Raw genomic sequence first — 11,841 nt, 5'->3', positions numbered from 1 at the left:
AGAGAATGGCTGGGAGTCCCTTTAGCTGGCATCTTGCAACTTGAATTGCTGAGGTTTCAGGTGCAGGGGTGTCTCCAGATGGCTGTGGGGATGGAGACCAGGTTGGAGAAGACCCTCTGGGGAAGGGGGATCAGCATAGGAAGTGAGGGCTGCTGTGGGCAGGGGGTGAAAGCCCAGCAGGGCCAGTGTGGGAGAATGTCACTTAGGAAGCTACCAGAAAGATATGCCAGACTCCTACCAGGCCTTGTCACTGCAGAGCCCCTGGCAAGAGAAGGACATTTGTGGACCCTGGAGGCTTGCATGGGGTGGGCCTTAATCCCCACTGTCTTCCCTGGAAGATCACCCCTTTAAAGGCAGAGCAGTGGGCGCAGGTGCTACGGCTTAAAGCAGGCCTGTCTGAATTCTCAGCAGTGATCTCCAAGGGCACCGTAACCTTGCAAGAAAGAGGCTGCCAGGCCTGCATCAGATGCAGAAACCAGGGCCCAGAGAAGGTGAGTAAGCTGCTTACAGCCACACAGCTGTGAGTAGCAGATCCAAGCGCAACCTGTCTGTCCCAGGAGCTTGCAGGATAGCTAGACCTTTGCTGCCTAGAAGGTCCTCTTGTGAGTCCCCTCCCTGGTCTCAGCAACCCAGGAGGGCATGATTTCTGGCTGGGTCCTAGGGCTGGAGCCTCGGTGTCCTCTTGTCTTCTTTCCTTGTGCGACTTGGTTTTCCAGTCTGTGAAATGGGGTGGGTGTGTCCAACTCCAAGCCTGTCTCTGCCCTGGGTCCTGGAGCCTGGAGGAGGAATGAGGTCATGTTTGCCTAGGGGTTAGAGCATCTTGGATGGAGAAACCTCGGCAAAGTCAAAGGCCCATTGTCCCCCTTCCCCGGCCTTCTGCCAGCTCCTTCCCCAGTCACCAGACGAGGCCAGCCCTGCCCACAGCCCCCAGAGGCTGCCACGCGCCAATATGGGGTGACTCAGTGCCCCCCCGCTTCCCATTGGTTGACGATGCCTGGAATCCCACCATCAGAGCTTTGTAAGGTTGCTATGGTATGGGTAGGGGGAGGCAGCAAAAGACAAGAAGGTGGTGGGGGCCTCTGGCTTGTGGATTTTATAATCAGACCTTTATGGTGGGCTTGGGTGGGAGATCAGGCAATACTAATTAATAAAACCAACAAATTTCACACTTGCTTTTCAGTAGCTTTGGTGTGAAAGCTTTATAAGCATTATCTCAATGAATACTCACCACACCCCTAAGGGAACATTGTTCTTTACCCCATTCCACAGATGCAGAACACTCACATAACTGGTAGATATGGATGGCAGAGGCGGGGTTCAAACTGGAGTCTATGTGGTTCTAAAGAGTTCTGCAGGGCTAGGTGTGGTGGCTCACGCCTGTAATCCCAACACTTTGGGAGGCTGGGGCTGGAGGGTCACTGGAGGCCAGGAGTTGGAGACCAGCCTGGGCAACATAGCAAGACCCCATCTCTATACAAATTTAAAACTTAGCTGGGCATGGTAACATGTGCCTGTAATCCCAGCTTTGGGAGGCTGAGATGGGAGGACTGCTTGAGGCCAGTTCACGACCAGCCTGGGCAACATAGCAAGATCCTGTGTCTATAAAAATGTAATAGCCAGGCATGGTGGCATATGCCTGTGATCCCAGCTACTTAGAAGACTGAAGTTGGAGGATGGCTTGAGCCCAGAAGTTCGAGGATGCCGGGAGCTGTGATCCCACCAGTGCACTCCAGCCTGGGTGACAGAGACCCTGTCTCTAAAAAACTAATGAAGAGTTTTGCAGAGCGGATCCACGGAGTGGGGGCTGAACTAAAGGGACAGGGAAGGGGGCAGGCCCAAGGCCTGGAGCTCACAGCAGTTGGGGGATCCCAACAGAGACATGGATACCTTCCCACTGAGCCTGTGGGACAAGGCTGAGGTCCTTCATTGCTTCAGAATGAAGTGATTGGGGGCAGGTGCAGTGGCTCTCACCTGTAATCCCAGCACTTTGGGAGGCTGAGGCGGGCAGATCACCTGAGGTCGGGAGTTTGAGACGAGCCTAACCAACATGGAGAAACCCCGTCTCTATTAAAAATACAGAATTAGCCAGGTGTGGTGGTGGTGCATGCCTGTAATTCCAGCTACTCAGGAGGCTGAGGCAGGAGAATTGCTTAAACCTAGGAGGCAGAAGTTGTGGTGAGCTGAGATCGCGCCATCGCACTCTAGCCTGGGCAACAAGAGTGAAACTCTGTCTCAAAAAAAAAAAAAAAAAGAATGAAGAGGTTGGGGCAACTCAGGTCTTCTGCCACTGGGAAGGTGGGAAGGTGGTGGTGGCCCCAAGAAGTGGGGCTAGAGGATGCTCAAATAATTGCAGTGCCTTGAAACACCTCATGGGGCCACACATGAGCAGGAACACAGGGGAACAGGGGCGACTTCTGTAACTTTGAGGCCCACGGAGTTCTGTCAGTCATTAGCCAGGCAGGACAAATAACAGCTCGAACATAATGCGTCCAAAAGTCAACTCTTGGTTCCTTCCCCAGCCAGCCCCTCCCTGTGACTTCTCCATCTCGGGAAATGGCACCATCATCATCTGCCTGGTGGCTTCGGCCAGAAAACTGGGCGGCATCTTTGGATCGTCCCGCCCTCACCACCCACACCCTGGCCACCGCCAAGACTCATCAATTCTACCTCCAAAATAAATCCCACATCCACTTCCCTCTGTTCTCGCTGACACCCCTGTGTCAAGCCACCACCAGCTTGGCCCTGGAGGCCAGCTCAGCCTCCTCCCCACCTCCCTGCCTCCTCTCCACCCCCACCAGCCAGAATAACCTGTGGAAAATGTAAATCAGGCCCTACCTCATTCTCCTGCTTAAACCGCCCCGTTCCCCAAGGGCTTCCTATTGCATTTGTACCAAAATTGACACCCCCCCGCCCCCGCCAAATGGCTCTCAGATTCACCATGACCTGATGCTGCCTCACCTCTCCCAATTTCACTTCCCCCAATTCTTTTCCCCTAGAATCTGTGTGTTTGCGTATGCTGTTCCCTCTGCCTGGATGCTCTTCCCTGCAATTCTTTCCCCACTGGTCCCTTCTCATACTTTAGGTCTCAGCTGGGAGCTTACTTTTTTTTTTTTTTTGAGACGGAGTCTCGCTCTGTCACCCAGGCTGGAGTGCAGTGGCATGACCTTGCCTCACTGCAACCTCTGCCTCCCGGGTTCAAGCAATTCTCCTGCCTCAGACTCCTGAGTAGCTGGGATTACAGTCACCTGCCACCACATCCGGCTAATTTTTGTACTTTTAGCAGAGACGGGGTTTCACCATGTTGGTCAGGCTGGTCTCGAACTCCTGACCTCAAGTGATCTGCCCATCTCGGCCTCCCAAAGTGCTGGGATTATGGGCATGAGCCACCGCACCTAGCCAGAGCTTACTTTCTTCAGCAACCCAAACTAGGTTTCCCTCACTCTTTTCCCTAAGAGCCCCTTGTGTGTCTTCTTCATGGGAATTTACCTTAATTTATAATGTCATGTTCACCTTTTGTCTCTGCCACCAAACTGCAAGAGCCATGAGGGCAGGAGCCTTATGTGTCTCACTCACTGCTGTGCCCCCGGGAGGCACTCACATCTGCTAAATGAGTTTGCAACTGAAATAACAGTGTGAAAGCGTAATGAGGTAATATAATAATAACAGCATTAGACCGTGTCTCTAAATGAAAAACATTTTTTCAAGCAGCTAGCACTTATGTAGTGCTTCTCCTACTGGATCTAACTCATCTACCCTATGAGGCAGGGAGTATGGGTGCTTCCCATTTTTCAGATGTGGAAACTGAGCCTCAGAAGATGGGTTGGCTGGTCGGGTGTGGTGGCTCACACCTATATTCCCAGCACTTTGGGAGGCCAAGACGGGGGGGGCGGGTGGTGGGATCACTTGAGGTCAGGAGTTCGAGACCAGCCTGGCCAACATGGTGAAACCTCGTCTTTACTAAAAGTACAAAAATTAGCCTGGTGTAGTGGCATGTACCTGTAATCCCAGCTACTCAGGAGTCTGAGGCAGGAGAGTCTCTTGAACCCGGGAGGCAGAGATTGCAGTGAGTCGAGATCATGCCACTGTACTCTAGCCTGGGCCACAGAGCTAGATTCTGTCCCGAAAAAAAAAAGGCTGGAGCCCATCTTCCCTCGCTGGGAAACGTCATGTCCCTCCTTGTGGTTGCGACAGAGAGCGAGCAGTGGCAGGGCTGTCACTGGACTGACAGTGATGGTCCTTCCAGAGCCCACAAAGGAGCTGAGGCTACACCCTGCAGGACAGGGGATTGTGAGGTCATCAGGCAGTGGAGTGACAGGGCTTCCTCTGTAAGCTCGGGGGATGGAGTGAGGGTGACAGGGAGGCTGAGGGCAGCATGGATGCCTAGGAATGTCTGGACAGATGCTGTCAGTGATCCCCGTCCACCTTTGGGCTGGACGGTCCAGGTGGCCTGGGCCAGTTGTTTGCTCTTGGACGCTTCCCTGGCATCAGCAAACCCCCTGGAGAGAGGCCTGGGCCTCAGACGGAGTGAGGGCTGCCTCCCCTACCCAGGCCTGGAAATGTCCGGGCTGGCAGAGGGCCTGCTGGAGGCTGGTGGATGCCCACTTACCATGACGGATAGGGGCCCCATCAGGCCACACCAATTAGGCAGTGCCAGGGCAGGGCTATAAATATCTTGGCCGCCAACCGGCCTAGGAATGTGAATGGGGTTGTTCAAGAAGCAGGGAAAAATGTTCGGTTCAGACAGGATGGGTTTTTTGTGTTTTAAAACATATGTTCTGCCCTCCACGAGGACTTAGAGGTGGGCAGCAACGAGACTGATGCCTGAGGGCTGGCTCCTTGTCCAGTCTCAGCTGGGGCAAGGGCCCACGGAATCAGAGTCTTACAGGGGAAGTCCCTGGAAGGGCCAGTGCATTTGAAGCCCAGAAAAGGCCTGAACCTGGTTTGAAGCTTTGTCCCTGGTCACAGGGGCCCTGGGTGAGGGAGCAGCCTAGCCATCTGGTCTGGGGACACGCAGCCCAGTCGGGTTATCAGGGGCACCGGCGTCAGGTAGAATTGTCTCCCAACACTGGCCACTCTTCAGAGGTCTCTGCCCTGTTGTGGGTGTGTGGCTGGACAGGGTGTCGTGTGCAGGCTACAGGTCAGGCAAAGAGATGCAAGGGCCAAGGGAGAAGGGCAGGTACTTGGCGTGGCTGCAGTGTGGGCCTCTGCAGGGGAATGGGAAACCTTGCAACTGATGCACCTTACAATCAATGACTTTTTTTTCTTTTTTTCAGCTCTGTGGCCCAGACTGGAGTGCAGTGATGCGATCCCAGCTCACTGCAACCTCTGCTCCCCGGGTTCAAGCGATTCTCTTGCCTCAGTCCCCCAAGTAGCTAGAATTACAAGCATGTCCCACCATGCCTGGCTGATTTTTGTTTTTTTTTTTTTTTAGTAGAGATGCGGTTTTGCTATGTTGGCTAGGCTGGTCTTGAATGCCTGACCCCAAGTGATCTGCCCATGTCGGCCTCCCAAAGTGCTGAGGTTATAGGCATGAGCCACCACGCCTGGCTAATTTTTGTAATTTTTTTAGTAGAGACGGGGTTTCACCATGTTGGCCAGGTTGGTCTCGAACTCCTGACCTCAAGTGATCCATCCACCTCGGCCTCCCAAAGTGCTGGGATTATAGGCGTGAGCCACCGTGCCCAGCCCCAAAGGAGCACTTTTGTGGGAGACCAACAGGTGCGTGATATTGGTGTCACTTCTCGGTCTTCAAAAATGATGGACACTGCTGGCCGCTGTGGCTTCCTCCTGCACGGTCGGTCACTCCTGCACATGTCCGCTATAGTGGTGCTCCCGGGGACCCCCCTCACCACCCCACAACACCACTCGCCACATGGCCAAACAGGTTCGTCTTTTTCCGTGTGATTTCTTCTTTTGCTAGAACATTTATAAAACTCCTTAGGAAGTTTCAGGAACATTAAGGAAGTTAAGGAAAAGTTATAAATGCTTTTCCAGAGGCTAAGAAGAATTAGATTTATTTCCTACTAGCTAGTCTAGAATTTTATTACTTATCTATGTAACTTTTAACTTTATAATCTGTCTGGAGGTCGTTTTAGTGCCAAGAGTGGCATAGTCTCCTGGTGATGCTGAGCCCATGTCCCAAGGTTGGGGTCCTGGTTCCAGTGTCCAGCTCTAACCCCGGCCACTGTGTGTGTCTGGGCAAGCTGCTAACCCTCTCTGGGCCTCAGATTCTCTTTGTCAAAGGAAAGGCACCTCTCTGTGCCATGATGCTGTGAATGTCTTCCCTGCTGGTGGTGTATCCCTGGCACCCCCAACCCACTCTTCCTTTTCCTGGAGGTCACTGTTGACCTGGGTGAGAGTGTTTGGGTGGTGGGTGGGGGCCACAGTCAGGCAGGAGCCGGCCAAGGAGTGAGCAGCAGGTGAGAAATGGAAACACGTGTGCAGACAGCTCTTTGCAGTTTGGCTGTGACAGAGAGGTGAGAGAGGTGGGCGTAGGGTTCAAGGAGGGGTTTCTTTTATTTTGCTCATGGAATGCTTAAATGCCAACGAGAAGGTGCTGAGAAAAGCTGGCGTGGCTGGAACCCTAAAGGTGGTGCATGGGCTGAGACATCTGAGCAGGTAGAGGGGAGGGAAGGGGAACCAGAGATGGGTGGGGTAGAAGTGGTCTCTTGTCAACAGGGAGGTGGCCACAGGCTTGGACATTTGGAGACACAAGGGCAAGGACAGTCCCTTAGAGCTAGCCTCAGGCTGAGGACGAAGATCAGTTCTCAGACAGCGATGGGTGTGGTGGCTCACGCCTGTAATCCCAGCACTTTGGGAGGCTGAGGAGGGTGCATCACTTGAGGTCAGAAGCTCGAGACCAGCCTGGCTAACATGGTGAAACCCCATCTCTACTAAAAATGCAAAAAAAATTAGCCGGGCGTGGTGGTGCATGCTTGTAATCCCTGCTACTCAGTAGACTGAGGTGGGAGAAGCATCTCTTGAACCCCGGAGGCGGAGCTTGCAGTAAGCCGAGTTCGCACCATTGCACTCCAGCCTGGGTGACAGAGTGAGACTGTGTCTCAAAAAAAAAAAAAAGAAGTTCTCAGACAGTGAAGGGAGAAAGGATTGCTGTGCAAAAGCTCAAACAGAGTGAAGCCCAAAACCAGCTGGGACCTGGGCCACAAGTCATCGTGGGCCGGGTTCAGAGGACACGGTTGACCTGAAGCCAGGACTCAGTGCCGTGAACAACCTATACCACTATATGGGGCCATTTAACTTGCCACATAGAAGAAGAAGGAGAGTGGTAAGAGCATTTTGGACAAAGAACACAATGTGAGCAAGAGCATAAAGATGGTAAATTCAGGAAGTGAAAGGACACTGGAGGCTTGAGCTCTAGAGCAGCGATAATGGGGTTAAGGTGGAGAGACCTGATTTAAGAGCTATCAGGGTTAGAATGAGTAGGACTTGGCAGGTGATGAGGGTGAGGCAGGTGGATCACTTAAGGCCAGCAGTTCGAGACTAGCTCACTACAACATGGTGAAACCCCATCTCTACTAAAAATACAAAAATTAGCTGGGTGTGATGGCAGGCACCTGTAATCCCAGCTACTCAGGAAGCTGAGGTAGGAGAATCGCTTGAACCCGGGAGGCAGAAGTTGCAGTGAACCAAGATCGTGCCACTGCACTCCAGCCTGGGCAACAGAGGGAGACTCCATCTCAAAAAACAAAACAAAACAAAATTTTATTTTTATTTATACACACACACACACACAGACACATACATACACACACACAAATATACATGTGTTCTGATGCAGAGAGAGAGAGAAAACTCTGCTGTGTTGCCCGGACTGGTTTCAAGCTCCTGGCCTTAGGCAGTCCTCCCACCTTGGACTCCCAAAATGCTGGTATTACAGTATTTATTTTATTTTTAGGTGGTTTTTGTTTCTTGGGGGTTTTTTTTGAGATAGGGTCTTGCTATATTGCCCAGAGTGGAATGCAGTGGCTGTTCACCAGTACCATCATAGCTCACTGCATCCTTAAACTCCTGGCTCAAGCAGTCTTCTCACCTCAGCCTCCTGAGTAGCTGGGACTACAGGCATGCGCCACCACACCTGGCTATCCCACGCAATATGAGACCAGGAAGTTGTCACCTGTGTGGAGAAGAATAAGTATAATCCCATGTAGGGGGGTAGTCTAAAACAACTTGGAGAATACCTTTAGATCTGGATTTTGGGGCTCAGCCTTGCCATGGGAAGGAAACGTGTGTAGCAGTGGTTACCAGACTTCTTCAGTAGTTTAAAACAATAAAAAAAAAAAAAAAAAAAAGAAAGACTGATATAGTGTTTTCCTCTTTTAATTTTGCCAAGGAAAGTCTTTTAAAAAACAAAAAGACAAAAAAAAACCTCTGTTGTTCCTGTAATTTAACACTAAAACGTGGCAAAACATAATCTCAACAACAGCTAAATAGCAGCCAGGTGTGGTGGCACTTGCCTGTAATCACAGATACTTGTGAGGCGTAGGTGGGAGGATTGGTTGAGCCTAGGATTTGGAGTCTGCAGTGAGCCATGATCCTACCACTGTGCTGCACCCTGCTACTGCTAAACAGGTTAGCGGTGTCAGGAGGGTCTTCCCTCTTGCTGCTCAGTGTCTAGAACATTCTTGCCCAGATATTTGCATAGCACCACAGCTGGCTCCCTCATCTTTTATTCAGGTCACCTCACAAGGCTGCTCCTGTCTATTTTAAAGCTGCAAGCTTCTTGGTTGCAGTTTTTTTTTTTTTCTTTTTGAGACAGGGTCTTGCTCTGTCACCCAGGCTGGAGTGCAGTGGCAAGATCACTGCTCACTGCAGCCTCAACCTCCCAGGCTCATGTGATCCTACCACCTCAGCCTCCAGAGTAGCTGGGACTATAGGTACAGGCCACCATGCCTGGCTAATTTTTGTATTTTTAGTAGAGATGTGGTTTTACCATGTTGGCCAGGCTGGTCTCAAACTCCTGACCTCAGGTGATCAGCCCGCCACGGCCTCCCAAAGTGCTGGGATTACAGGCGTGAGCCACCGCGCCCGGCCAGTCCTCTCTGTCTTAACCTTCACAAGGAAACTTTGAATTGATATCCACTTTTTGTTACTGCTTTCCTCAGGCCTTCTCTGTCTTTAAAACCAACCTCTTCTGCTCAGCCCACTGAACACCCATTCTGGGCCCAGGGGCCTAGGCTCATGCCTGTAATCCCAGCACTTTAGGAGGCCGGGATGGTCAGATTGCTTGAGTCTAGGAGTTTGAGACCAGCCAGGGCAATATGGCAAAACCTTGTCTCTACAAAAAAACCCCACAAACTAGCTGAGTGTGGTGGCACACACCTATCATCCCAGCTACTGGGGAGGCGGAGGCAGGAGGATCACTTGAGCCAGGGAGTTGGAGGCTGGAGTGCACCGAGATTGCACCACTGTGCTCCAGCCTGGGCGACAGAGTGAGACGCTGTCTCAAAAAAAAAAAAAAAAAAAAAAAAAAAAAACACTCATTCTGTTTCACAGAATGGTTTATAGAATGGTGTGTTGCCTGATTCTGTAATCACAAAAGTCTGTTAAGATCTTTAAAGTAAATGTTATTCTGTCTTTTGGTAATAGCAATTACCACCATCTAATGTACTACTGTAAATTTGTTGTTTATTCCCTCCTCCACCTCCTCAGCACAGGAACTTTGTGTTTTGTTTGTTTTGTTTTGTTTTGAGACATAGTTTCACTCTTGTTGCCCAAGCTGGAGTGCAATGGCGCAATCTCAGCTCACTGGAATCCCCACTTCCCAGGTTCAAGTGGTTCTCCTGCCTCAGCCTCCCAAGTTGCTGGGATTGCAGGTATGCACCACCACGCCTGGCTAATTTTTGTATTTTTAGTAGAGATGTGGTTTTACCATGTTGGCCAGGCTGGTCTCAAACTCCCGACCTCAGGTGATATGCCTGCCTCGGCTTCCCAAAGTGCTAGGATTACAGGTGTGAGCCACTGCGCCTGGCCTTACCTTTGTTTTATATTCTGTTGTACCCTCAGCATAGCACACATTAGGCACTTAGGAAGAATCTGAGAAACGAATCAATTAATCCCCACTTTAACAATAATGAATAATGACTAGAAATTCGGGCCGGGCGCGGTGGCTCATGCCTGTAATCCCAGCACTTTTGGAGACAAAGGCTGAGAGATCACTTGTGGTCAGGAGTTCAAGACTAGCCTGGCCAATATGGTGAAACCCTGTCTCTAGTAAAAATACAAACATTAGCGGGGCGCAGTGGCTCATGCCTGTAATCCTAGCACTTTGGGAGGTCAAAGTGGGCAGATCACTTGAGGTCAGGATTCAAAACCAGCCTGGCCAACATGGTGAAACCCTGTATTGACTAAAAAAACATAAAACAAAAAGAAACAAAAAAAAGAGAACTGGGCGTGGTGGCAAGTGCCTGTAATTCCAGCTACTCAGGAGGCTGAGGTGGGAAAATCGCTTGAACCCAGGAGGCGGAGGTTGCAGTGAGCTGAGATCGCACGACTGAACTCCAGTGTGGGCGACAGAGTGAGACTCTCAAAAAAAAAAAAAAAAGACGGAAAAATTAGGCAACCTGTCCAAGAACACCGCAGTGACAATTAGCAAAGCTGGGATTTCAACCCAGGTCTATCTCACAGCCACAGCATAGCATTTTCTTTTTTTTTCTTGCTGTGACTGCATGTTACGCCATTGATGGCATCCAGGACAGACAGCAATTAGTATTTACTGTTTTAACATTTGTTACATGGGAATCACGTAAAGAATCACGTAAACAGGATGCAATTTGTGACTCAACCATTAATACTTTGTTTTTTTTTTTTTTTTTTTTTTTGAGAGTCTCTCGCTCTGTCGCCCGGACTGGAGTGCAGTGGCCAGATCTCAGCTCACTGCAAGCTCCGCCTCCCGGGTTCACGCCATTCTCCTGCCTCAGCCTCCGGAGTAGCTGGGACTACAGGCGCCCGCCACCTCGCCCGGCTAGTTTTTGTATTTTTAGTAGAGACGGGGTTTCACCGTGTTAGCCGGGATAGTCTCGATCTCCTGACCTCGTGATCCGCCCGTCTCGGCCTCCCAAAGTGCTGGGATTACAGGCTTGAGCCACCGCGTCCGGCCAACCATTAATACTTTGTGACACTGGCTAATGTATTTCACTTCTGGGTGTCGAGTATGTTGTTTTTGAGACAGGATCTCGCTCTGCTGTCACCTGGCCTGGAGTTCAGAGATGGGCTCTCTGCACCCTCAATTTCCTGGGCTATCAAGCGATCCTCCCACCTCAGCCTCCCCAGTAGTTGGGACCACAGGTGCCCGCCATCATGCCCGGCTGATTTGTAAAATTTCTTTTGTAGAGGCGGGGATCTTGCTCTGTGGCCCAGGCTGGTTTCGAACTCCTGGTCTCAAGCGATCCTCCTGCCTGGGCCTCCTAAAGGTTCAGCTGCTTTTGGATCAACCGATCGCCTTAAGACCTTTTAACTCGAACACCTGTTACATCCTAGGACCCGCGAAGGGCTGAAACTCATAGTTTTTGAAGCGTCCCTCGGCAGAGTGGCTCCGCTCCACCTGCCATTCGCGCTACCACCGCGGCCGCAGCGTCGCCCTCCGGCTGCTGCGCGTCGGAAGCCGGAAGCAGGGACTGAGCCACAGATTAGGAAACGCCGGTTTCTCCAGGGCTCCCCAGCGCCCCAGCTTTAGCGCGGAGGCCGCCCTCTTCCCTTTGCTCTTCGGCTTCAGGGCGTTACCCCACTTCGCTCGACGCTTTGGATCCACTCGCACTTCCTCCCGTCAAGAACCAAAGGCCCCGGAAGTGACGTTTACGTGCCGTGCGTGACGTGCGCTCGCTG

The 11,841-nt window shown here is 51.4% G+C and overlaps 1 long non-coding RNA gene across 1 annotated transcript; it reads left to right on the top strand.

Annotated features, from left to right (window-relative positions):
* The first annotated feature begins 210 nt into the window (after positions 1-210).
* On the top strand, positions 211-1,173 carry LOC117072938. The gene is made up of 2 exons (XR_004433024.1): positions 211-491; positions 808-1,173. It is a non-coding gene; the product is annotated as an uncharacterized LOC117072938 (long non-coding RNA).
* The last annotated feature ends 10,668 nt before the right edge of the window (positions 1,174-11,841 follow it).

Source organism: Trachypithecus francoisi, unplaced genomic scaffold (assembly GCF_009764315.1).
Source record: "Trachypithecus francoisi isolate TF-2019V2 unplaced genomic scaffold, Tfra_2.0 Lachesis_group4, whole genome shotgun sequence".
NCBI classification, from domain to species: domain Eukaryota; kingdom Metazoa; phylum Chordata; class Mammalia; order Primates; family Cercopithecidae; genus Trachypithecus; species Trachypithecus francoisi.
The sequence above is the reverse complement of the archived record's forward strand: the minus strand, read 5'-3'. Positions and strand labels throughout refer to the sequence as shown.